The sequence below is a fragment of the Rhinopithecus roxellana genome, chromosome 14 (assembly GCF_007565055.1).
Source record: "Rhinopithecus roxellana isolate Shanxi Qingling chromosome 14, ASM756505v1, whole genome shotgun sequence".
NCBI classification, from domain to species: Eukaryota; Metazoa; Chordata; class Mammalia; order Primates; family Cercopithecidae; genus Rhinopithecus; species Rhinopithecus roxellana.
Genome location: NC_044562.1, coordinates 82,761,268 through 82,787,066, shown reverse-complemented (window position 1 = coordinate 82,787,066; position 25,799 = coordinate 82,761,268). Strand labels below are relative to the sequence as shown.

General features: G+C 37.3%; 1 long non-coding RNA gene across 1 annotated transcript in view; it reads left to right on the top strand.

Annotated features, from left to right (window-relative positions):
* Positions 1 to 20,773, top strand: part of LOC115893295 — an 88,379-nt gene extending 67,606 nt beyond the window's left edge. Inside the window, exon 3 of the long non-coding RNA XR_004053295.1 lies at positions 20,612 to 20,773. This is a non-coding gene — a long non-coding RNA (uncharacterized LOC115893295). The remainder of the gene's footprint in view (positions 1 to 20,611) is intronic.
* The last annotated feature ends 5,026 nt before the right edge of the window (positions 20,774 to 25,799 follow it).

Sequence of the window (25,799 nt, the reverse complement as noted above, 5' to 3'; positions counted from 1 at the left end):
TTTTTTTCCTATATATGTACCATACACATTTTTATGACCAGTAACTGTAGTCTTCATTATCTCAGTCTCAAGCAGCCCACTGTCTAGCCCCTACCTCCTATCTTTCTAGCTGTCTTCTTCCAGCCATCAGAATCCTATAGCTCTTCAACCTCACTGGGACCTACTCTACATAGATCTCACCACCTTTCCAAGTCCATCCTTCTTTACTAAAATAACCTAAATTTCATCGTCCATCATTGTAATCACTTCCTTAAGTTTACTTTCAATTCTCTTTGCCCATCTCTCTTGCTTTATAGTATATGCGTGGTATGACCCCATATTCTATACCTATTTTCATATAGCCAAACATGGCTGGAGAAAGTGCACTACTGTGCTAAGGTATTTCCATTTAAATTCATAACCGCTAATTTCAGCTGAATATAGGTGGTAGCCACCAATTCTTATTTCCCAGATCCACTCATTTCCTCCCTATCCAGGAGATTTATTTCTTTTCTTACTGCAAAACTTCAGTTTCTCTCCACCCTCATCTTCATGATCTTGTTTCCCATTTCACTGATAAAATAAAAGCAGAATAGAACTTCCATAAGCTTTCCCACAAAATTTCTACCTTCCATTTGTCATTATGGATGTTTGTGTTTCTATCCAAAGCCAGCTACTCAACTGGTGCAGTAGGTCCCATTTCTTTTTATTTTATTTTATTTTATTTTATTTTATTTTATTTTATTTTATTTTATTTTATTATACTTTAAGTTCTAGGGTACATGTGCATAACGTGCAGGTTTGTTACATATGTATACTTATGCCATGTTGGTGTGCTGCACCCATCAACTCCTCAGCACCCATCAATTCATCATTTATATCATGTATAACTCCCCAGTGCAATCCCTCCCTCCTCCCCCCTCCCCATGATAGGCCCCAGTGTGTGATGTTCCCCTTCCCGAGTCCAAGTGATCTCATTGTTCAGTTCCCACCTATGAGTGAGAACATGCGGTGTTTGGTTTTCTCTTCTTGTGATAGTTTGCTAAGAATGATGGTTTCCAGCTGCATCCATGTCCCTACAAAGGACGCAAACTCATCCTTTTTTATGGCTGCATAGTATTCCATGGTGTATATGTGCCACATTTTCTTAATCCAGTCTGTCACAGATGGACATTTGGGTTGATTCCAAGTCTTTGCTATTGTGAATAGTGCCGCAATAAACATACGTGTGCATGTGTCTTTGTAGTAGACTAATTTATAATCCTTTGGGTATATACCCAGTAGTGGGATGGCTGGGTCATATGGTACATCTAGTTCTAGATCCTTGAGGAATTGCCATACTGTTTTCCATAATGGTTGAACTAGTTTACAATCCCACCAACAGTGTAAAAGTGTTCCTATTTCTCCACATCCTCTCCAACAACTGTTGTTTCCTGACTTCTTAATGATTGCCATTCTAACTGGTGTGAGATGGTATCTCATTGTGGTTTTGATTTGCATTTCTCTGATGGCGAGTGATGATGAGCATTTTTTCATGTGTCTGTTGGCTGTATGAATGTCTTCTTTTGAGAAATGTCTGTTCATATCCTTTGCCCACTTTTGGATGGGGTTGTTTGTTTTTTTCTTGTATATTTGTTTGAGTTCTTTGTAGATTCTGGATATTAGCCCTTTGTCAGATGAGTAGGTTGCAAAAATTTTCTCCCATTCTGTAGGTTGCCTGTTCACTCTGATAGTAGTTTCTTTTGCTGTGCAAAAGCTCTTTAGTTTAATGAGATCCCATTTGTCAATTTTGGCTTTTGCTGCCGTTGCTTTTGGTGTTTTAGACATGAAGTCCTTGCCCATGCCTATGTCCTGAATGGTACTACCTAGATTTTCTTCTAGGGTTTTTATGGTATTAGGTCTAACATTTAAGTCTCTAATCCATCTTGAATTAATCTTCGTATAAGGGGTAAGGAAAGGATCCAGTTTCAGCTTTCTACTTATGGCTAGCCAATTTTCCCAGCACCATTTATTAAATAGGGAATCCTTTCCCCATTTCTTGTTTCTCTCAGGTTTGTCAAAGATCAGATGGTTGTAGATGTGTGGTATTATTTCTGAGGACTCTGTTCTGTTCCATTGGTCTATATCTCTGTTTTGGTACCAGTACCATGCTGTTTTGGTTACTGTAGCCTTGTAGTATAGTTTGAAGTCAGGTAGCGTGACGCCTCTAGCTTTGTCCTTTTGACTTAGGATTGTCTTGGCAATGCGGGCTCTTTTTTGGTTCCATATGAACTTTAAAGCAGTTTTTTCCAATTCTGTGAAGAAACTCATTGGTAGCTTGATGGGGATGGCATTGAATCTATAAATAACCTTGGGCAGTATGGCCATTTTCACGATATTGATTCTTCCTATCCATGAGCATGGTATGTTCTTCCATTTGTTTGTGTCCTCTTTGATTTCACTGAGCAGTGGTTTGTAGTTCTCCTTGAAGAGGTCCTTGACATCCCTTGTAAGTTGGATTCCTAGGTATTTTATTCTCTTTGAAGCAGTTGTGAATGGAAGTTCATTCCTGATTTGGCTCTCTGTTTGTCTGTTACTGTTGTATAAGAATGCTTGTGATTTTTGCACATTAATTTTGTATCCTGAGACTTTGCTGAAGTTGCTTATCAGCTTAAGGAGATTTTGGGCTGAGACAATGGGGTTTTCTAAATATACAATCATGTCATCTGCAAACAGGGACAATTTGACTTCTTCATTTCCTAACTGGATACCCTTGATTTCTTTCTCTTGCCTGATTGCCCTAGCCAGAACTTCCAAGACTATGTTGAATAGGAGTGGTGAGAGAGGGCATCCCTGTCTTGTGCCAGTTTTCAAAGGGAATTTTTCCAGTTTTTGCCCATTCAGAATGATATTAGCTGTGGGTTTGTCATAAATAGCTCTTATTATTTTGAGGTACGTTCCATCAATACCGAATTTATTGAGCGTTTTTAGCATGAAGGGCTGTTGAATTTTGTCAAAAGCCTTTTCTGCATCTGTTGAGATAATCATGTGGTTCTTGTCTTTGGTTCTGTTTATATGCTGGATTACGTTTATTGATTTGCGAATGTTGAACCAGCCTTGCATCCCAGGGATGAAGCCCACTTGATCATGGTGGATAAGCTTTTTGATGTGCTGCTGAATCCGGTTTGCCAGTATTTTATTGAGAATTTTTGCATCGATGTTCATCAGGGATATTGGTCTAAAATTCTCTTTTTTTGTTGTGTCTCTGCCAGGCTTTGGTATCAGGATGATGTTGGCCTCATAAAATGAGTTAGGGAGGATTCCCTCTTTTTCTATTGATTGGAATAGTTTCAGAAGGAATGGTACCAGCTCCTCCTTGTACCTCTGGTAGAATTCAGCTGTGAATCCATCTGGTCCTGGACTTTTTTTGGTGGGTAGGCTATTAATTGTTGCCTCAATTTCATAGCCTGCTATTGGTCTATTCAGGGATTCAACTTCTTCCTGGTTTAGTCTTGGGAGAGTGTAAGTGTCCAGGAAATTATCCATTTCTTCTAGATTTTCTAGTTGATTTGCGTAAAGGCGTTTATAGTATTCTCTGATGGTTGTTTGTATTTCTGTGGGGTCGGTGGTGATATCCCCTTTATCATTTTTTATTGCTTCTATTTGATTCCTCTCTCTTTTCTTCTTTATTAGTCTTGCTAGCGGTCTGTCAATTTTGTTGATCTTTTCAAAAAACCAACTCCTGGATTCATTGATTTTTTGGAGGGTTTTTTGTGTCTCTATCTCCTTCAGTTCTGCTCTGATCTTAGTTATTTCTTGCCTTCTGCTAGCTTTTGAATGTGTTTGCTCTTGCCTCTCTAGTTCTTTTAATTGTGATGTTAGAGTGTCAATTTTAGATCTTTCCTGCTTTCTCTTGTGGGCATTTAGTGCTATAAATTTCCCTCTACACACTGCTTTAAATGTGTCCCAGAGATTCTGGTATGTTGTATCTTTGTTCTCATTGGTTTCAAAGAACATCTTTATTTCTGCTTTCATTTCGTTATGTACCCAGTAGTCATTCAGGAGCAGGTTGTTCAGTTTCCATGTAGTTGAGCAGTTTTGATTGAGTTTCTTAGTCCTGAGTTCTAGTTTGATTGCACTGTGGTCTGAGAGATAGTTTGTTATAATTTCTGTTCTTTTACATTTGCTGAGGAGTGCTTTACTTCCAATTATGTGGTCAATTTTGGAATAAGTGCGATGTGGTGCTGAGAAGAATGTATATTCTGTTGATTTGGGGTGGAGAGTTCTATAGATGTCTATTAGGTCCGCTTGGTGCAGAGATGAGTTCAATTCCTGGATATCCTTGTTAACTTTCTGTCTCGTTGATCTGTCTAATGTTGACAGTGGAGTGTTGAAGTCTCCCATTATTATTGTATGGGAGTCTAAGTCTCTTTGTAAGTCTCTAAGGACTTGCTTTATGAATCTGGGTGCTCCTGTATTGGGTGCATATATATTTAGGAGGGTTAGCTCTTCCTGTTGAATTGATCCCTTTACCATTATGTAATGGCCTTCTTTGTCTCTTTTGATCTTTGATGGTTTAAAGTCTGTTTTATCAGAGACTAGGATTGCAATCCCTGCTTTTTTTTGTTCTCCATTTGCTTGGTAGATCTTCCTCCATCCCTTTATTTTGAGCCTATGTATGTCTCTGCATGTGAGATGGGTCTCCTGAATACAGCAGACTGATGGGTCTTGACTCTTTATCCAGTTTGCCAGTCTGTGTCTTTTAATTGGAGCATTTAGTCCATTTACATTTAAGGTTAATATTGTTATGTGTGAACTTGATCCTGTCATTATGATATTAACTGGTTATTTTGCTCGTTAGTTGATGCAGTTTCTTCCTAGCCTCGATGGTCTTTACATTTTGGCATGTTTTTGCAATGGCTGGTACCGGTTGTTCCTTTCCATGTTTAGGGCTTCCTTCAGGGTCTCTTGTAAGGCAGGCCTGGTGGTGACAAAATCTCTAAGCATTTGCTTATCTATAAAGGATTTTATTTCTCCTTCACTGATGAAACTTAGTTTGGGTGGATATGAAATTCTGGGTTTAAAATTCTTTTCTTTAAGAATGTTGAATATTGGCCCCCGCTCTCTTCTGGCTTGTAGCATTTCTGCCGAGAGATCTGCTGTTAGTCTGATGGGCTTCCCTTTGTGGGTAACCCGACCTTTCTCTCTGGCTGCCCTTAAGAATTTTTCCTTCATTTCAACTTTGGTGAATCTGGCAATTTTGTGTCTTGGAGTTGCTCTTCTGGAGGAGTATCTTTGTGGCGTTCTCTGTATTTCCCGAATTTGAATGTTGGCCTGCCTTACTAGGTTAGGGAAGTTCTCCTGGATGATATCCTGAAGAGTGTTTTCCAACTTGGTTCCATTTTCCCCCTCACTTTCAGGCACCCCAATCAGACGTAGATTTGGTCTTTTTACATAATCCCATACTTCTTGCAGGCTTTGTTCATTTCTTTTTCTTCTTTTTTCTTTTGGTTTCTCTTCTCGCTTCATTTCATTCATTTGATCCTCAATCGCTGATACTCTTTCTTCCAGTTGATCGAGTCGGTTACTGAAGCTTGTGCATTTGTCACGTATTTCTCGTGTCATGGTTTTCATCTCTGTCATTTCGTTTATGATCTTCTCTGCATTAATTAGTCTAGCTGTCAATTCTTCCACTCTTTTTCCAAGATTTTTAGTTTCTTTGCGCTGGGTACATAATTCCTCCTTTAGCTCTGAGAATTTTGATGGACTGAAGCCTTCTTCTCTCATCTCGTCAAAGTCATTCTCTGACCAGCTTTGATCCGTTGCTGGCGATGGGCTGCGCTCCTTTGCAGGGGGAGATGCGCTCTTATTTTTTGAATTTCCAGCTTTTCTGCCCTGCTTCTTCCCCATCTTTGTGGTTTTATCTGTCTCTGGTCTTTGATGATGGTGACGTACTGATGGGGTTTTGGTATAGGTGTCCTTCCTGTTTGATGGTTTTCCTTCTGACAGTTAGAAGGACTGTCTGTTGGTCTGTTGGAGATTGCTTGAGGTCCACTCCAGACCCTGTTTTCCTGGGTATCAGCAGCAGAGGTTGCCGAAGATAGAATATTGCTGAACAGCGAGTGTACCTGTCTGATTCTTCCTTTGGAAGTTTCTTCTCAGGGGTGTACTCCACCCTGTGAGGTGTGGGGTGTCAGACTGCCCCTAGTGGGGGATGTCTCCCAGCTAGGCTACTCAGGGGTCAGGGACCCACCTGAGCAGGCAGTCTGTCCATTCTCAGATCTCAACCTCCGCGTTGGGAGATCCACGGCTCTCCCCAAAGCTGTCAGACAGAGTCGTTCGCGTCTGCACCGGCCCCCGCTGCTTCCCCTGTTGGTCTTCAGCTGTGCGCTGTCCCCAGAGGTGGAGACTACAGAAACAGGCAGGCTTCCTTGAGCTGCTGTGAGCTCCACCCAGTTCGAGCTTCCCAGCGGCTTTGTTTACCTACTTAAGCCTCAGCAATGGCGGGTGCCCCTTCCCCAGCCTCGCTGCTGCCTTGCGGATAGATCGCCGCAGACTGCTGTGTTAGCAGTGAGGGAGGCTCCGTGGGCGTGGGACCCTCCCGGCCAGGTGTGGGATATATTCTCCTGGTGTGCCTGTCTGCTTAAAGCGCAGTATTGGGGTGGGAGTTCCCCGATTTTCCAGGTGTTGTGTGTCTCAGTTCCCCTGGCTAGGAAAAGGGATTCCCTTCCCCCTTGGCTTCCAGGTGAGGCGATGCCTCGCCCTGCTTCAGCTCTCGCTGGTCAGGCTGCAGCAGCTGACCAGCGCTGATTGTCCGGCACTCCCTAGTGAGATGACCCCAGTACCTCAGTTGAAAATGCAGAAATCACCGGTCTTCTGTGTCGCTCGCGCTGGGAGTTGGAGACTGGAGCTGTTCCTATTCGGCCATCTTGCTCCGCCCCGCCAGGTCCCATTTCTTGTTGGCTACCCAAAGACACTGCTCCCAGCGGATGCCTCACTGTCCTACATCATCATCTCCTTCTACTATATCATTTCTATCAGTATATAAATATACTGGCTTTTAAAAAACTTTACAAATGAACAGTTTCTTTTCTCCCATGTCACCTTCCATCTACTGCCCCATTTCTTCCCCATCTGCTTAGCAAAACTCCTTCAAAGAGCTATTTATCCTCTGATCAGGCATTGTCTTTACAACTTCATTGAAACTGTGAAGATCACAGTGCCTTTCGCATTTCTAAGTCTAATTGTAAATTTTCAGCCATCCACTTACTTGGCCTATCAGTAGTTGGAGAGAGCTGATCACTCCATCATCCCTCATGCATGCTACACAACCCCCCTACTCCTCATTTTTTTAAGACGCTCTTTGCTGCCAGGAAACCACACTCCTGTTTTTTCTCCTATCACATTGTCTGCCTCTTAGATTCCTGTGCTGGTTCTTCCTCATTTCCTCCATCACTAAACATTGGAGTACACAGGACCTAGTCCTTAGACTGCCTCTTTTTCCTGCCTAGGCTTTAAATATTATCTGTTCACTGGAAAATTTTTATCTTTAGCTTGAAATCCTTCCATGAACTTCAACTTTTATATATAGCGATAGATAGATGGAACTACCTATTTGACATCTCCACTTGAATATGTAATAGACATCTCAAAGTTAAGCTGAACTAACCTGAACTCTTGTTCTTACCCATCATTCTGAAAACCTTTGCAGACTTTCCCAGGACAAACTGCTAACATCATTATTGTAACTGCACAGGTGAGGATCCTTGGACTCAAGATTGTGTCCTCTCTTTTTCCTCACCCAACATTTAGCAAATTCTTTTGGCTTTACTCCAAAAGGTATTGAGAATAAATCATTTTTCACTACAGTGTGATCCAAGCCACCATCATCTATTATCTGGATCTTTGGAATAGCCTCCTAATGAGGCCCCTGATTCCACCTTGCTGTCCTTTCAAACAGTCAGAGTCATCTTAAACCTTGTGCAGATCATTTATTCCTCTGCTCAGGACTTTCCACTGACTCTTTATTTCACTCAGAGTAAAAGTCAAAGTTCTTACAATGGACTGCAAGTTATAACACTGTCTGCTGATTTTCTCACTTCCCCGATCACATCACCTACATCTGACTTCACCTCCTCACCCCTCACTTGCTCACTCGTCTCCAACACTCTGGCATCCTTATTAGTCACTGAACATCTTAGATCCTTTGCATTTGCTATTTCTTCTTTCTGGAATTCTCTGTACCCCAGATATTCTCTTGGCTCACCTCCTCACCTCCTTCAGGTCTTAGTTCAAATATTGCTCCTCAATGCACCCTTCCCTAATCAGAAAAAAATTGCTTACCACCCCCTGAAACACAAGACTCTACATCCTACTCCAATGCACTTACCACTATCTGATATACTGTAATTTTAGTTAGTTTCTTTTTGCCTACATGTTTGCTTTGTCCCCTTTTTCTTCCACTTCCACCAGAATGAAAGCTCCTTGAGGGAAAGATTTTTTGTGTGTGCCTAGAATAGTACCTGTAATACAGATAGCATGTGCTCAATAGATACTTTTCCATGAATGAATTGAGTTTTCATTTTACAGATGAGGAAACTGGCTTCAAAAGTACAAAGCCCAAAACCATAGAGCAAGTAAGCTGTGCCACTAAGAATGGAATGCGAGCAATATGACTCTTGTGGCATATTTTTGACCCTTTTCTCCTAGAGGGCTCTAAATGGCTTGCCAAGTCATTCAACCTCTTCTTTTGGGCCTGTTTGCCAGATATTAGAGTAGGAGCTGGGTAGTCAATGACTCACCTACCATACTTTGCCTACTCATTGATAGTGAAACTGAGATGGTTACACAGGCAAGAAGGACCACTTTCAGTACAATTGGGCAAATAAAATGGAAACAATGACAAAAGGCTCTTATCCCAGTTTTGTGAATTCAGAGGCTGAATCTTAATATGTGAGTAGGCATTAGTCAGATAAAGAGAAGAGGAGCTATTTTAGATAATAGCAATAGCATGTGCAATGTCGTGGAGGCATAATGTTGCATTTTATGTTCAGTTTCTATTATTGGGGAATAAAAAGCAACATAGGATATGATCAAAGATAAGACTGAGACAGGAAGTGGAGTCCAGATGGTGGAGGGACTTGGTGCCATGCCTAGTATCTTCACAGTGTGTCCCTCAGGAGTTTAGCAGGGGAGTTCCTTGGTTTAGATTTGTGTTTTAGATTGTCTACCTGGTAGCAATGTGAAAAGGGGGACCAGTGACTAGACCAGTGCCATGGTCTCTTTAGGAGAAGACAGCAGTAGCAGGGATGCTGCTGAAGGTGCAGAACTGAGAAACATTTGGAAGAAAAGTCAGTGATTATCAGTGACTAAATAAGTCAAATTAGTGGTAGGAAAGGAAAGTATTGAGGGTAATTCCAGGTTTCTTGGATTCAGCAACTGGGATAGCGCTATTGGACTAAGGCATGAGATGCAAGAGGAAAGGGATGTTTGATGGCATTGACTATAGGTTCACTGTTTGACACACTGACTTTGTGATTTCTGAGGCAAATCCAAGTGGTGAAACAAGTTTGAAGGTCTAAAGAGATCTCAAGACTAGAGACGTAGATATGGAGGTCATCTACAAAAAAAAAAAAAAAAAAAAAAAAAAATCAAACCCTGAGAATGGATTAGATAGCCAAGGCAAACAGAAAGGGAGCAGGAAGTAGTGGGTCAAGAACTCTGGGGACCTCCAAGTGGGAATGGTTGCAGGAGAGAAGGTTGGATGAAGAGGGACCTGCACGGCAACCAAGAATCAAAAGTCAGAGAGGTGGAAGAAAACTAGGAGAATTTAACATGAGTGACAAAAATAGAACATTTCCAAATGTCTGAGAAAAATAAGAAAAATAATATCTGTACTGAAAAGATCAGTTTTAAAAGATCGGTGGGAGCAGATTCATTGAATCTGAATGAGAGATGAGAAATTAGAATAATTCTCAAAAATATTGGACATAAAATGAGGGTGGAAGAATATCAATAGAGCAATGCAAGAAGAGCTTCTCTTGTTTTGGCTTTTGAATAAAATGAGAGGGTGTGATCTGAACTGATAGTTAGCCTGAACACACTGAAATTACCCAATAGTTGTTTACAGCTGGTACCAGCTCTAATTGACTAACTTATCTATTTGGATTGGTTAGAAACCAGAGTCATTGCTAAATATTTTTAATATTCTCCTCAGTGTGATTATAGGCTGAGGGGAAGTCGAAAAGGAAAGGTGGCAAAAGTGGCCATCTTATATAGCAAGGGTCAGCAAACTATGGCCTGTGGTACAAATCTGCCTCACTACTTGTTTGTATATGGCCTTCAAAGAGTGGTTTTACATTTTTAAGTGATTGAAAAAAAGAAAGAAAAGAACACTTCATGACACATGAAAATGTTATTAAATTCAAATTTTAATGTCTACATACAAAGTTTTATTGGAACACAGTCACATTCATTTGTTTACATACATTTATATATTTGTTTATCTGCAGCTGCTTTCACATTAAAACAACAGAGTTGAGTAGTTGTGACAGCAACCATATGTTTTGCAAAAGCCTAAAATATTTACTGTGTGGCTTTTTACAGAATAAACTTGTTGACCCCTGGTTTATAGTATCATATCAGTGAAGAAAGAGGGAGAAGGAATTAGAGAGAGGGAGAAAATAGGATCAAGGGCACGTAAGGAAAGATTGGCCTTGAAAAGAATAAAAGGATACTTCGTCTTGTAAAACTGGGGGAAAGGATGATAGGACTGTGCAAATATAGACCAGTTTGTTGATGCTGGAGGAGAAAGAGGAGGAATCTCCCCCACAACCATATATACCCCACACTCTAAGTTAAATGTGTTGGCTGCCACTGATCATGACATTTTAGAGGACAAAAACTGTGTCGTATTCATCTCTGCCTCCCCCACAGCTTTCAGCACAGCGCCTTCCTTTCAGCCATTCTCACTAAATATTTAATTGAATCCCAGGTGAAACTCTATTATAAGCACATTCCTAGAAACCTCTGCCCTTAGGGGCTTGAATTTAATTCTCTTACTATGTAGCCTGCATTTATTAAAGTTTGATGTTATGTTTAGAGGTGTGAAGAAAATGGAATCCGGTTTCTTAGTTAATTTTCACTTTGCTAAATGGAGTCAATATTGTTAGAGAGAGTTAATATTCTTATTAATATTGGCCATTTTCCCCTTTTTCAACCTGAATAGTTCCATAAATTACTAAGGGAATTTTGAGAATAAATATTATACAAAGATAAGGTATTCATGCAGATTTTAAAAAGCCACCAGCAATGTAAAATGAGGACCACTGGGAGAGTTGAAAAATTAAGGGGGGGGGGGGGGGGAAACTATTGTACAGTAGAGAACATGGCAACATTTGGTTATTTTATTTGGCCAGCATGGTGGATTTTAAAAGTCTGAATATTAATGTCCTTGGGTATACTCTACTCATTCACTGCCATTGTCACAGTTGCTGGTGTCTTATACCTGCTCATACAAATATACTGCCAGCCTGGATCTTAAAATAATTTAAATGTATAATTGCTGATGAAGGGTTATCTGAAAGCACAAGAGCAGTCCACATGACCTGCTTGGGGTTTACCTTTTATCATGGAATGTATATTTTCAAAGGTTTTACATAAGTTAGTGAGCAATTTTCTCTGCCTTTAGGGAGGACCATATCTGTATCATTTAAATTGCTATTTACATTTAAAAACCATTTGTAGAAAAAAAATCCATCATTCCATTATTAAACAAGGGGAAAATATTCAGGTTAAGATAATAAAAGAGTTTGTAAGACACACACACACACACACACACACACACACACATTTACATGAATATACACATTTACTCTGATTAGTCAAATCACCAGATCCCTCGTTTCCTATGTAGCCATGACAATTACAAATTAAAAAAAATTAAACAGCATACATGTGAAAGTGTCAATGATTTTACCTACTACTCAATTGATTGCGAATGGGAAAATTAATTTTGCCAGCACTCAGTTATCTAATGTTCTTTAGTTCCCCACAATCAATCTTTGCATCTCTAAAGGGAGCTGTGCAAGTGGTGACCTATAATGACATTCATCTTGCCATGATTATTCTCATTATTAATCTTCTAACAGGCATAGGTTGCTGAAAGGGATACTCTAATGTGACTGATGACAGTGGTATAGTACCCAACTAACCAAATCTACAAACTCATCTAAATAATCTATGGTACAGCATAGACTAGAGTGCAGCATAGGCTTCAATAACGTGATGTGTCAGAGACTACTGAGAGAGAGAGAGAGGGAGAGAGAGAGAGAGAGAGAGAGAAATGTGCAAAGAAGAAAAAAGCAAATTACTTTGCCTGTTAATCATATAAAAATTGGAATATAGGAGTTTTTATTTCTTCTGACTGTTTTCATTATATTCAAAATTTTGGTTATCTGGTACTTTGCTACTTTTATTAATAAATCTCTCTGGTACTAGAAAAAAAGCCTGGTCCGTGAAGGTGAAACATACAAATAATACAGTCTGTCAACTATTGATCTCTACTGATGAAAGTGTCCCCTCTAAGATCACTTGTTCTGCATGGTATAATACTCCTCATAGATAAAGGCTAAGTGAAATAAGATATGGTCTTTAGTTGAACAAGCTTTTTACTATCTTAATTTTTAGCTTTCTAACTGGTAAACCTTTAAATACACTAGACCAAGATAAATGCTGGGAAATTGACATTTTTAAAAAAATGAACAAAAAATAATTTATTAATAGACTTTATGCAAGGAGTCCCAGAGTCATTCACAAGTAAATAAAAGAAAAGGGATGTGTGATGAAACTAATAGTGGTACTAATGAGGAAAATCAGGCTCTATTGTCACCATTTAGTTTTGACACGTTAGAATGTAAAATAATACAATTAAAACAAGAGATCTGTAAAAACAAATATTAAATGTATTATGCACTTTAAGTATCTTCCTATTCTATTTGTCCCATATTATGAAATCACTCTGAATGCAATTTTTTTTTTTTTTTTTTGAGATGGAGTCTCGCTCTGTCACCCAGGCTGGAGTGCAGTGGCACGATCTTGGCTCACTGCAAGCTCTGCCTCCCGGGTTCACGCGATTCTCCTGCCTCAGCGTCCCAAGTAGCTGGGACTATAGGCACCCACCACCACTCCCTGCTAATTTTTTGTATTTTTAGTAGAGACAGGGTTTCACCGTGTTAGCCAGGATGGCCTCGATCTCCTGACCTCCTGATCCACCCTCCTCGGCCTCCCAAAGTGCTAGGATTACAGGCATGAGGTTATATTTTTCTTAAACTAACAGATTATTTTATACTCCTCCTTATCCAAAGACAAAGATTACGATTAGGTTCTATTGCTTTCCTTAGGAAATGTTCTTAGTATTTTACCCAGAAATTTTCCCCTAGTTATATAGTGGAAATGTTTATTGAATGGGAATATCAATGTAAATAGTATAGATATAGCCATCCCTAGAAGCAGAAGAAATTGCTCAGTGACTTCTGTAAAGCCCTTTTGAAAATTACCCATGTCACTAGCCTGTGGAGGAAGAGAACTGAGTAGTTACTACCTTTTGCTAGTAATCACCTCAACCACAACTTTTATAACTCTCACGAACAATCCTTATTCATCCATCTTTTTTCCTGCATCCTCTTCTGTCATGATACTCTATAGCTAAGCCAAGTTTTACACTACCTTTTCTCTCCACTCGTAAGCTATCTGGTTCCCACTGAATGAGTCTCTCTATTCCCTACAGCCATCCTATCTACTCTGATAGTGTCCACCTAAACCACAGGAAGCATAACTGCAGTTTTATAGCATTAGCTATCAAATGGAGTTTGAGTTGTTCAAATCATTCTGTTTTAGGTAGGAAGCAAAGCAATTCAGCAATCAGGTGTACTATCTAAAAGCAAAGCTCAAAATATCTATGTATAATTTTGTTAACTGCTCAATCAGATATGAAGTGCAGATCCTTATGGTAAACCAGACTTTCTCCGTTTATGTACTTGGCTTGCAGATCTGATCTTTTAGTGGTATATCTTTAATCGCTTTAAACTGTTTGTTTCGCTAGTGTTCATGATGTGATTTGGCTCACTGGAGCTTACATTTGAGAAGCAAAAAATACTATTACTTTTATATTTAGTGATAGCTGTCCACTTCTGCATAGTGGATTTAGGGTCAGAAGACATGCCTTTAAATACTACCTGTCTTACATACAAAAGGATATACTTTAATTCCTTATATTAGTTAGTAAGGACTACTACTTGTCAAAATCTACCTTTGAATAAAATTTAAATTTTTCTGCAGTTAAATAATAAAAAGTCAGAATACTTGAGTTGAAAAGAGCATTAGTCTAAACTAGGAAAGTAGCCACTCGAAATCTTTATGCCTTACATTTGTCATCAGTAAAACTGGATAAAGTTACAAGTAAGTGGTCCATCTACCTTTCATGTCTACCTAAACATGAAAGCAAATGTTTACAACTTCTTAGGAGAAAATCTGAGACCATCCAAGGTTGAATATATTCAAGTTAGGACACACAACCCCCCTAAAAGACCGTAGGAAATTGAGCTCAAAACGCGAGAATGGTTGATTTTTTTTTCTCTCTTCTTCAAGAGTAATTTCGTACTTTTTCAATTCAGTAATTATTCTTCTATTTGTTCTGGTTTCTTGATATTCTACAAAAAGTCATTTCAATGTTGGCAATTTATTCACTGAATCCAAAATGGACTGTTCATTTGGATTGTATTCTCTCTACAACTATTACATTTACTCTCTCTTCAGAGAATTTAATGCCAATGTTTACCAAATTGCTGCAACACAGTCCACACCGTAATTTCTTTTGTCTTAGGAAATTATCCACTGCAAGCTTAAATTTTAATATTTGCTACCCACAGTATGTTCTTTCTCTTAAATGGAAAGGATAGACAGTTGTGATAGACAAAAAAAACAGGAATTTCTATTTTGTAAACCCTTTTTCTTTCTGGTCTGTTTGTTGTAGGTTTAACTGGGATGGGCAGGAAGGGATTCTCATTATTAATCAATGTCTCAATAAGTATTTCTTACGTTAAATACTAATAAAGTCCAGTGAAATTAATTCTGAATGAATATACATGAAAAGCCCTTTTATATGTAATATTGATTAACACATGAACATTTTATTCTAACTTCATTTTTTATTTAACTCATGCCATGAGTTGACAGAAAGCTTTTGTTGACAGAAGTAGTAGTATATATTTGCTGATATGTTGATTCAAAATGTAAAAATGTTTACAAAGGGCCGTTGGCAAAGCCTGAACATCCCCTGATGTACAAGTATCCCTATTTTAAAAGAAATCCACCTGTGACTCCAAAGAGACCATGTTAGATAACTGTGTGCAAAATCACAGAACTGGTCTTGGACAGACGTGGAGGTAGGTTGAAGCACATCTCCTCTGCATTTGAAAGAAAAAGAGGGAAAGGAGAAAAGTCATTGACAATGGGGATGATAATGATGACTGGTTCTTGAGAGAAGAGCCCAAGAAGTTTTATCAGTAGGATAAATTTTTAACAAGGCTGAAAATGTGTTACCAGCTGTGGAACAGCTGCAACTGGGGAAAAAATGCAAGACATTTTGTCTGATCCAATTCTCATAACCCTGTTGTTGGGGGAGTAAAAGTATATGCAGTATCTCCAGATTTTCCTCTGGTTCATTTAGACAAGCTTGAAAAACATAAACTGGAAGTAAGTGTTAAACAATAATTCTGTCCTCTGAGCAATTTGAATCTTACCAGCACATTCTAAAGATAGCTGTCTCAAAGCTCGTGTCCACTTTATGTCTATATTCTAAAAGCACTTTCACAAACACTTGTTCAATAGTGTTGAGCGTTTCTCATGGTAAGGTTTGTGGTGGACTCTAAAGATACAGATACAAATAAGACAAGGCCTTTGTTTTTGAGATTGCAGTTTATTAATATCTTTCAAGAAATGCAAACACATTAATCAGGCACACTATAAAATTTATAGAGAGTACTAAAGAGATATGAAAGAGAGAGAAAGGGACAAGTTTTTTCACTCCATGTTAAAGGATATGGGAAGAGGCTCCAAAGAGGGGACTCTTTAGAGCTGAGCTTTCAAGAGGGTGGGAGAGTTAACTCGATGAAGGAAAGAAGAGAGTGTGAGAAGTCAGAGGATGATATTCACATTACTGCTATGCTATAGACTGAAAATGTGGTTCTATACCAGAGCCTCCCATTTGCAGCCAAAGATTTATTGGGCAATACAAATTAAAAGCTACCTCTCAAATTGTTGCCTGGGAAACACTACGTGATGACTGGTTCTCTTTTAGTACACAATTGTGAAAGCAAAGTAAATATGGCCTGAGAAAGACTCCGTACTTCTATATTTGATCCTGGTGGAGGAGTGGATGGACTGTAACCTAGCCTAATAGTCAGACAAAATTGAAAACCGAACTTAGGAGTGTGCACCTGTCATGATAACTGAGTCTTGGGCAACCCAGTGGTCATACTTCAACCACTCATAGATTGCTAAGTGTTCAAACTGTGTTCAAATAAGGTAAACGTCAACCTGTAACCAACCCAGCTGTTTCTGTACCTCATTTCCCTTTTTTTAATCTATAATTCTTCTCCCACCACGTGGCTGCGCTGGAGTCTCTGTGAATCTACTGTGATTCTGGGGGCTGTCCAATTCGTGAATTGTTAATTGTTCACTTATACTCCTTTAAATTTAATTTGGCTGAAGTTTTCCTTTTATCACAATTAATAACCACAACAGAATTCAATGACAATATGCTTAGGTTCAGAAAACTTCAGCACCAGGTCTCTCTGGGATAGCAAGAAAGCACGAGTTCAGCTGCTGGACTTTTGTCTTCCAGGCACCCTCTGAGTATAACAGAGACATAGTATAAAGACACTAATATTTTTCCAATTAGACGCATGTGCCACAGGCCTTCTCTGATGTTGCTGCTGTTAAATTTCACATGAAACTGCATAATGCCCAGCTACAAATTTTTGTAGCTTCTGAAGATCTTCCTCCAACTTAAACAAGTACCACATCCCTGTAGTGCCCTTGTAATTTTTCGTGAAAGTAAAATCTCCCCCACTTCCCCAGACAAGTAAACTAATTCATCATCATGTAGGGTTTGGCAGCTGGCTCTGTAGTGTCACTCCCTGACACCTAAATGTGCCCCCTCTAATCACCCCTTTTGATCTCTCGCCACCTAGGGAAGGAATGGAAACAGTTATGTGAACCCCCTTGCAGTACCTGGGAAGCAAATTTAGAAGAGCAGCATAGTGTGTGATTTCTTAAAGAAAATTTTCAAAGAAATCTGTTCATCAATCAAAGCAATCAAGTCTTTAAGGATCCTAGTATGGCATCAAGTTTCAAATTCAGCCTAAGGGTGGAGAGTGGTAGCAAAGATCAATTTCCTTGATATCTAAAAGCTTAAACATAACAGCAGTTGCAATTATTTAAACGGTATTCCTTTAAAAAAATGCTTTTCTTCTTATTAAAATAATGTTTTTTATAACTAATTCCATTACAATAACAATTCTAATATTAAATTTGGCATTATATTAATAACAGAAAGATGGAGAATATAGAAAAAACCAAAGCAGAAAATTAAATGGACCTATTATGTAATTCTAAGAGATTTTATAATTTTGATTATATTTTTTCTATTATTTTATGTTCATGTATATTTAAAACACTGAGATCACAGTGTGCATATTGTTTTATACTAGCTCACAATCTCTTAATTTTTTTATATTTCTCCCTAGTCTTCTTCTATAGCTATTAGTTGTCATCATATTTGTTTGTATTTCTGGCCAATTTGTTCACAGATTATTATTTTGTAAACATTCTTATTGTTTCTACAAAATCATAATGACTGATTTTAATCACTATCTGATATCCTACTATATTAGTAAGTGTGTATATATCCTACTATATATATAAATATCTATTAAATATATTTGGGTGATTTAAAGCTTTAATTATTATAAATGTGGTTTCTTAAAATTTTTTTGTATGTAAAAGTTGCATTCTTCTTGTTGCTACCTGGTTCCACAGTGGCCATAGAATATAGTAAATTGGAGTGATGTAGCCATAGGCTTCCTAGGGCAAATAAATATTGTCTAAATATGATGTAACAAATATATAGAGACAACTTTCAAGCACCTCACTGTGAGTGACTGGGAAACAGTAGCAGTATAACGCCCAATTTTGTCTCAGCTATCATAATTGAATGTTCCATAGATAATCATCAGTAATTAAAAAGGCAAAGATCCAAATCATGCTATGGCCTACAAAGAGTAGCAGTTGCTGTAGTATCCATGGTTGTCAGCTAAAGTTATCAGGGGGCATAATATTCCAATAAAATGTGTTTACACTCCTCTCTGTTCTTAATACCACATAGTCAGCTAGTCATATAAGAAATTCTTAGAATATATAAGTAGAGTTTATTAAGACTGTTATCAAAATAACTTGTTGTTACTAGTTTTTTTTACAAGGCTAAGTGCTTTTCTTGAATGAAATGTTGATGTTCTAAACTAATAAAGGTGTGAAAAGAATATCTGTCCTTTAGCAAGACCACGAGAATTAAATACCACTACCTTCTAATATGAACGAACACATGTGTACTATAACAACATGTGTATATAACAGTCATACCCCAGTGTAAGAAGGCTGTATAATTTCCTTCCTTCCAAAAATAAAAAACAGAGCCAAATATGTTTGGATCATGGTTTCATGTAATAGTGCTCTTTGATAAAAATAGACATGAATAATGAATACTAAATAGGAAGCTGACTATATGAACAAGAAAGAAAATGCATGCCTCATATCAAAGAAGCCAGTCACTAGCATTAATAGCAAGCCATGGAATTAAGCTCATTAAAACATTTGCCTAAAGGAGAAATCTAATTTATTTCTTGTATTTATTCATGTTGTATGATTAATAGAAAGCATGGAGGTGGATTTCCTGATCAGGAGCATGATTTCAATCTGCACAGAATACTTTCATATAGTTTTCTTACATGAGTATTACAATTGATGGTATTCAAGATTTGAAGTTTTATTGTAAACAAAGTAACCACTCTTTGTTCTTTCTTAACCTTTAATTAGGCCACTGAGGGAAATTCTGTGCTTTTAAAAGTTAACTGTGACAGACAGAATTGTGTATCTGGGTTCATAGACAGAATCTATGAATCTCCTTTCTTCCAAACCCTCTGTCAAATTCATTCTTTTAACACTCTCCTTAGTTATTTAATAAAGCTCAGTCATAATCAAACCAGTCAAATACCTTGTATGACTACAGACAGACTCTAAGATGCATTTCAAACATCCCGGCATTACAAATGCACAGTCCTGTAATCCCAGCACTTTGGGAGGCCGAGGTGGGTGGATCACAAGGTCAGGAGATCGAGACCATCCTGGCTAACACGGTGAAACCCCATCTCTACTAAAAAATACCAAAAAAAAAAAAAAAAAAAAAAAAAAAAAAAAAAAAAACTAGCCGGGCGAGGTGGCGGCGCCTGTAGTCCCAGCTACTCGGTAGGCTGAGGCAGGAGAATGGCGTGAACCCAGGAGGTAGAGCTTGCAGTGAGCTGAGATCTGGCCAGTGCACTCCAGCTTGGGTGACAGAGCGAGACTCCGTCTCAAAAAAAAAAAAAAAAAAACAAAAAACAAACAAACAAAAAAAAACAAATGCACAGTCCTATCGAGATAAAAAAAAAATCTTAGCATTTTCAGAGTGATTTTTAGTTTCCTTCACACATACATTAGTCATGCCTCAATATCTGTGTACATTCTAGCCCTTCTGCCTAGAATACCCTTATATTCCATAAAAGAACTCCTACTCATTCCTGAAGATTTATTTCCCATGTCACCTCTGCTGCAAAGCCCACCATGACTACCTTAGATAAGATGTCACAGTAGAGCCATGTCACAGTAGAGCCATACTGGGTTAAAACCACACTACCTGGGGCCGGGCGCGGTGGCTCAACCCTGTAATCCCAGCGCTTTGGGAGGCCGAGACGGGCGGATCACGAGGTCAGGAGATCGAGACCATCCCGGCTAACACTGTGAAACCTCGTCTCTACTAAAAAATACAAAAAACTAGCCGGGCGAGGTGGCGGGCGCCTGTAGTCCCAGGTACTCGGGAGGCTGAGGCAGGAGAATGGCGGTAAACCCGGGAGGCGGAGCTTGCAGTGAGCTGAGATCCGGCCACTGCACTCCAGCCCGGGGTGACAGAGCGAGACTCCGTCTCAAAAAGAAAAAAAAAAACACACTACCTGGGTTGGATTACAGTCTCTATCACGTGATGCCTCAATGGTTTCATCTGTAAATTAGAGACAGTAAAAGTAGCTACCTCATAGGCTTGTTGTGACAGTTATATGAGTTAATTAATACATGCAGAGCCCTTTGGATTTTGTAAATTCTTGATAACTATTAGCTGTTTTTAGATAGTATTGTGCACACCACCACATCCAACTAATTAAAAAAAAATTTTTTTTAAGACAGGGGCTCACTGCGTTGCCCAGGCTGTATATTCTTATATATTCTTCAATTATAGAACTTGTTTCATTATGCTGTAACATCTCTTTTTATCTGCTCCTGCCTCTAGATGAAGAGTCACTTAGCTTGCAGACTGCCATCTCCCTAACATATCAGAACAATGAACTTGGTTCCAAGACTATAGAACTCAGTGACTGTAAAATGGATAAATGTATGAATTAATGCATAAATCAATAGATGAACCCAGATGAATAATATGCCAAAGTTGTTTCTGTATGTCTCTGTGATACAAATAAAAGTATGCTCATTCTATTAGCCAAGTATTTGTGGATTTGTGTTGGTGAAATAAAATACAGAAAACTATTTTTCTTATGTCTTGACCCCAAAAGCAGTGTCATAACCCTTTTGCTTATGGTGCAACCAATAATAGGACTGACGGTTTTTCCATCAGTCCTATTTTTTTTTAAACCTGCTCCGTTCATATTTGACTTTAGCATATGCTATTTTACTCCATGTTTTATTTTGTCACACTTTAGACATCTAATTCAGCATAAGAAGAAATCATTACAGTCAACATTTATGGTCACTAAGAAATAAACATATCTTTCGTATTCTCTGAGAGAAGGTTCGCTTCATTTATTCTTTTCTCTCGATAAATACTGTTTTCTAATGCTTTTGGAATGATAGAGACTTAAGGGTGGGGAAAAATCTGGATACTTTCTTCTCTGTGTCACTTTGTATAAAGACTTCTTTACAGCCATGTTCAAATGATTTATGTGCATATTGTAGATGCAGTAGCAGCAATTATAGAGCTATCCTTACCACTTAACCTGCAACATTCTGAATGGCCATTCACTGGCCACTTAAGCTAACATCTGCTGCTTTGGTAGTCTAATATCCAAATAGAATGAAAAATTGGAAGGATAAAACTCCAGTAGGCTTGTTTACTTCAATAGGTAATGGTGGCGTGTGTGTGTATATATGTGTGTGTGTGTTTTAAGTCTTAGTTTGCATTATCCAAAATTATCTGTTTTTTATCTTTGCATAACTAAAACATATGTGTCTTTTCCACATTATTTTTTCCTAAATTAGAAATCAGACACAAGAAAAAATATCAACACTATCCACTGTGTACTTTATTTAAGTGAGATCCTATTGTTTTACAGTTATTCTCAGCCTCCCAAATATAACATTAACAATGTTTGATACTAATAATTTGTCACAGTGCTGGAAAGTTAACTAACTGAGGCAAATACAAATAAAAATACCTGTGAAATTACTGAATCTGTGTAATGAAACTACTTTAATTAATGCTCTTTTGGATCTAATTGGCAGCTTAATCATTGAATCATTGACTTTTAAGGCTATCAATAAGATCAGAGACCAGTTTATCTAAACAATTTTAAATATTTCATCATTCTCACTGATGGATTCCTTTCTTCTCCTTCCTCTGTCACCGCCTTTATTTCATGCCCCCATTGTTTCTCCCTGATTCTTCATCAGATCCCAGCTGCTGCTGCAGTGCTCCACCCGGCCCCTCCTCAACTGCCGAAATTGTCTTCTTTACTCATTGCTTTGCCCATACCTCTTATCTTATCCCCTGGTGACTTTACAATGTCCTGCATGTTGCAAACATCTTCTCACCCTCAGCTTCAGAGGGATCTAAGAGAGAGCACCAGACATCCTCCTTCAAAATCCCAATACATGTCTAAATCTCCTGTCACCAAAGTCTCTTCAAAGTCCCTCTTATTATAGTCAGTAAAGCTCTTGCCTTTATTTCTGGGCTTTTCCCAAAGTACCACTTACTACTAGGAACTCCCTTTTCTCCCAGAGTGCCTATATGTGGCTTCTCCATCATGACAGCCTCAGGGCAGTGAATCCTCTTACATGGCAGCTCAGAGTTCTTGGACCGAGTGTTTCAAGAGGCTCAAGTGGAAGCCACAGAGTTTCTTAGGACCTAGACTTGGACTTTCCAGAGCATCACTGCTGCAGCCTCTACTGGCTAAGCAAATCACTCAGACCAACTAAGAATAAAGGTGGAGGGAATTGGACTTTACTTCTTGCTGGAAAGAATTGCAAAGAATTTGTTGCCATTATTTTTATTCTATTTAAAATATTTTGTTATGAAGAGAAGTTTTGTCTCTTCTAAATTATAATACCCAAAACTAACAGGATACCTTACAATTTGACATTTGATAAATTATTTTTAATTACAAAAAGGATTTTTCTGATTTTAGCAGATATATTGAAAATAAATAAGTGTATACATAAAATACATATTCACTCAATAAAATATGCAAACTTTTGAAAAAGTACCATTTAACACTTTCATATAACATGCTCAGCACATTTTTTAAATTTTAAGCTAAAGAGACTATGATGTTCTTGAGAACAGTGTATATTTCATTTTTATATCCCTAGCAACTGTCTCAGAGCTTGGTACATAGTATCTTCTCAATAAATGTTTGTTCAATTGAATTGAATTAGTCCTGGATTTTGAGGTTGACATAGCCAATTTGTTGACTTCTCTGAATGTGTTGTGAAGGAGAAGAAAATATAGCAAGAAAATCCAGCCTCATCAAGGTTGAATCCAATAGTAGCAACTGGTATGTATACCAGTTAATATGGTTCCAGGAAACATAGGTGATGGTGTTAGTAAATCTTTCTTCATGCAGTAGAATGTTCAAGAGATCGTCCAGTTAGCATAAGTTCACGTCTAAATTACTGCAAGAACTGGATAGCAAATATTTTGCATTACTTCTGATAAGGTTTGTTTATTTTGTAGGAAAGGGGAGTAAATAAAAGAATTCTATGAGGCCTATTTGTCTTTAGAGAAAAAACAAGCTAATAAAGAGTCAATTGTAAGAGTTGACATAATTTTTTTCCAATTCACAGCTTTTAATATGTCAAAGTAAATTAAAACATCCTTTTAATCTTGGATGGAATTTGCTTCTTAAAGCTATGATCTTGTGTTTCTTTGTTAATTTCATATTTAAAAAATTCTTGGCCCATAAAATTGTTTTATAAGCAGAGCCACCATTGTTCATTGTGTAATTTGAGAATCTCTGGGACTATCCTCTTGCCATCTCACAGATTCCAGAGTTTTGATTAGAAGAATGGGCATATTTTATAATTTGTTTTTATCCTGAGGCAATTTTATGAGATTTCAAATTATAGTACTTCCTAAATTTAATTATATTTTTTCTGCATGTATTAGAAAAAAAAACCTCTTACTTCCAAAGTCCTATCTACTTATTATACTTGTTTGTGTTGTTAGAATAATTTATTTAAAAAATTTTTAAAGCAATCATTAGATTTTATATCATATCTTTCCATTTTATTAATATTAGTTGACAATACTTGGTTAAAGCCAATTTAAGGAATTGAAGTACAAATTAATGCTATAGGTTTCCATGACATACTTTCCAAAGACTTTTCTGTTCCCGGTGTGCAGACTTGAAAACTAAGGCGTAAGATGCTGAAATAATTTACCAAGGTCATCTATGACAATAGCTGACCTGGAGAGATTATTACCATCCCGTGATTCATTCTATCTCTTTCTAGCTCTGATATCTACCTCTAAATATCTTTTTCAACATGAATAAATTGTCAGGCTCTTATATTTAATACCATACACTGTAGACTTCCCATTGGAGACTCCCAATTTTACCGGTAATTTGTTTTAATTGCTAGCTACTTTCATATTCCTTGTATTTATTTATAGTTCCTTCTTATTGTTACATTATTCCTTTGCATATATACACACAAATTTCACATATATGTGGATTTTTTTCCAATTTCCCAACTCTTGTTCTCCCACTCCCACTTTCTAAAAACTTACAAGTAACTTAGTTTTCTGCTGTTTCTTTCCTTCCACTGGGCAACCATTTTATTCCACTGTTTTTGAAGTGATGCAGTAAGAAAAAATGGCTGCCTTTTGTTTACTTCCTTGTACATTAGCATGGGTGACATGATCAAATACATTAACTAGGATGTACATATCTTAAGAACCCAGAAGTATACTATAAGCCAGAAACACTTTGTTTTCCCTTTTCTTTTAATGCCCCAAGGTTTTGCAGCTTTAGCATAGCTCTAATGCTGTGCTAAAAATGAACATGAACATCTGGGGACAAATGCATTAAAATGGTGGTATCTAAAACATATCTGAATATTTCTTTCAATGTTAAGAAAAACCCATCAAAAGGTATTTATTTAAGTCATAAACATTCTAAATCAATGCTAACCCTGCAAATAATATTATAAAGAAAGATTAACTCATTGTATTTAAAAGCTAAGCTATTTAACCATACTTGCCTATTTTGGTTTTAAATTGTTTTTAAAACTTTCCATTGACACACAAAAAATTTTGAATTATAATATTTTTTGCCCCAAAAGAATTTCTTATTAATGGAAGGCTTAAGCAAATATATATACATGTGTATGTATATTCACTTTTTGATTACTGAATTATTTATAAGTACCATTAAATTACTATATGTCTAACTATTCAGAAAATTTATTTTCTCATCTGTATTTTTGGTGCTTCTGACTTTTCCATCTGTGTGTGCTGTTTGTTGCACTTTGCATGTATTTGTCATAAGATTTTCACTGAGACTTAAAAGTAACAAGCTTTCAAACATCATTTTAATTTAGTTATTAAAGAGATAAGAAATCGATTTTTTAAAATAAATTCCAATAACTAAATAGTTCTTTATTTGGAAATCTACAATCCATTTTCAGTTTTGGAGAAATAATTTTATATATTTAAAAATATTTTTAGAAAGACAATCTGACTACACACACATACACACACATATTTGTGTATATATATTAATGTAACATTTGTGCAGTGGAAAATTCCTGTAAATGTTGAATAGTTTTCCCTGAAACTACTTGTTAACATTGAAATCAGATAAGGTAAATCATATGTTTTATTGAGGTAAGTGGTCTAAAATAAGGTACTGCAATTTAAAAAATTAATAAAAACCATATATCCTTTAGAACTTAAATTGAAATCTGCATTGTTCCTTTAAGTCTGCTGTTCTAGGAATGTGTCATCTTTTGAAAAGATAAATTAGTCATCTACTTCATTTATATACATCAACAAAAAAGATTCACCTTCTCATCTACTTTATCAAAAGTAATTAGGATATCTATTTTTATTCATATATAGTATCTTTTAGTGATTGAGATTTTAATTAAGGATATTTTGAAGGAAACAGAAATTATCTTTTTACAAAAAACAAAACACCAAGAAAAAGAAATGCCAGCAATCTAAAGGTTAAAACATATTGCCA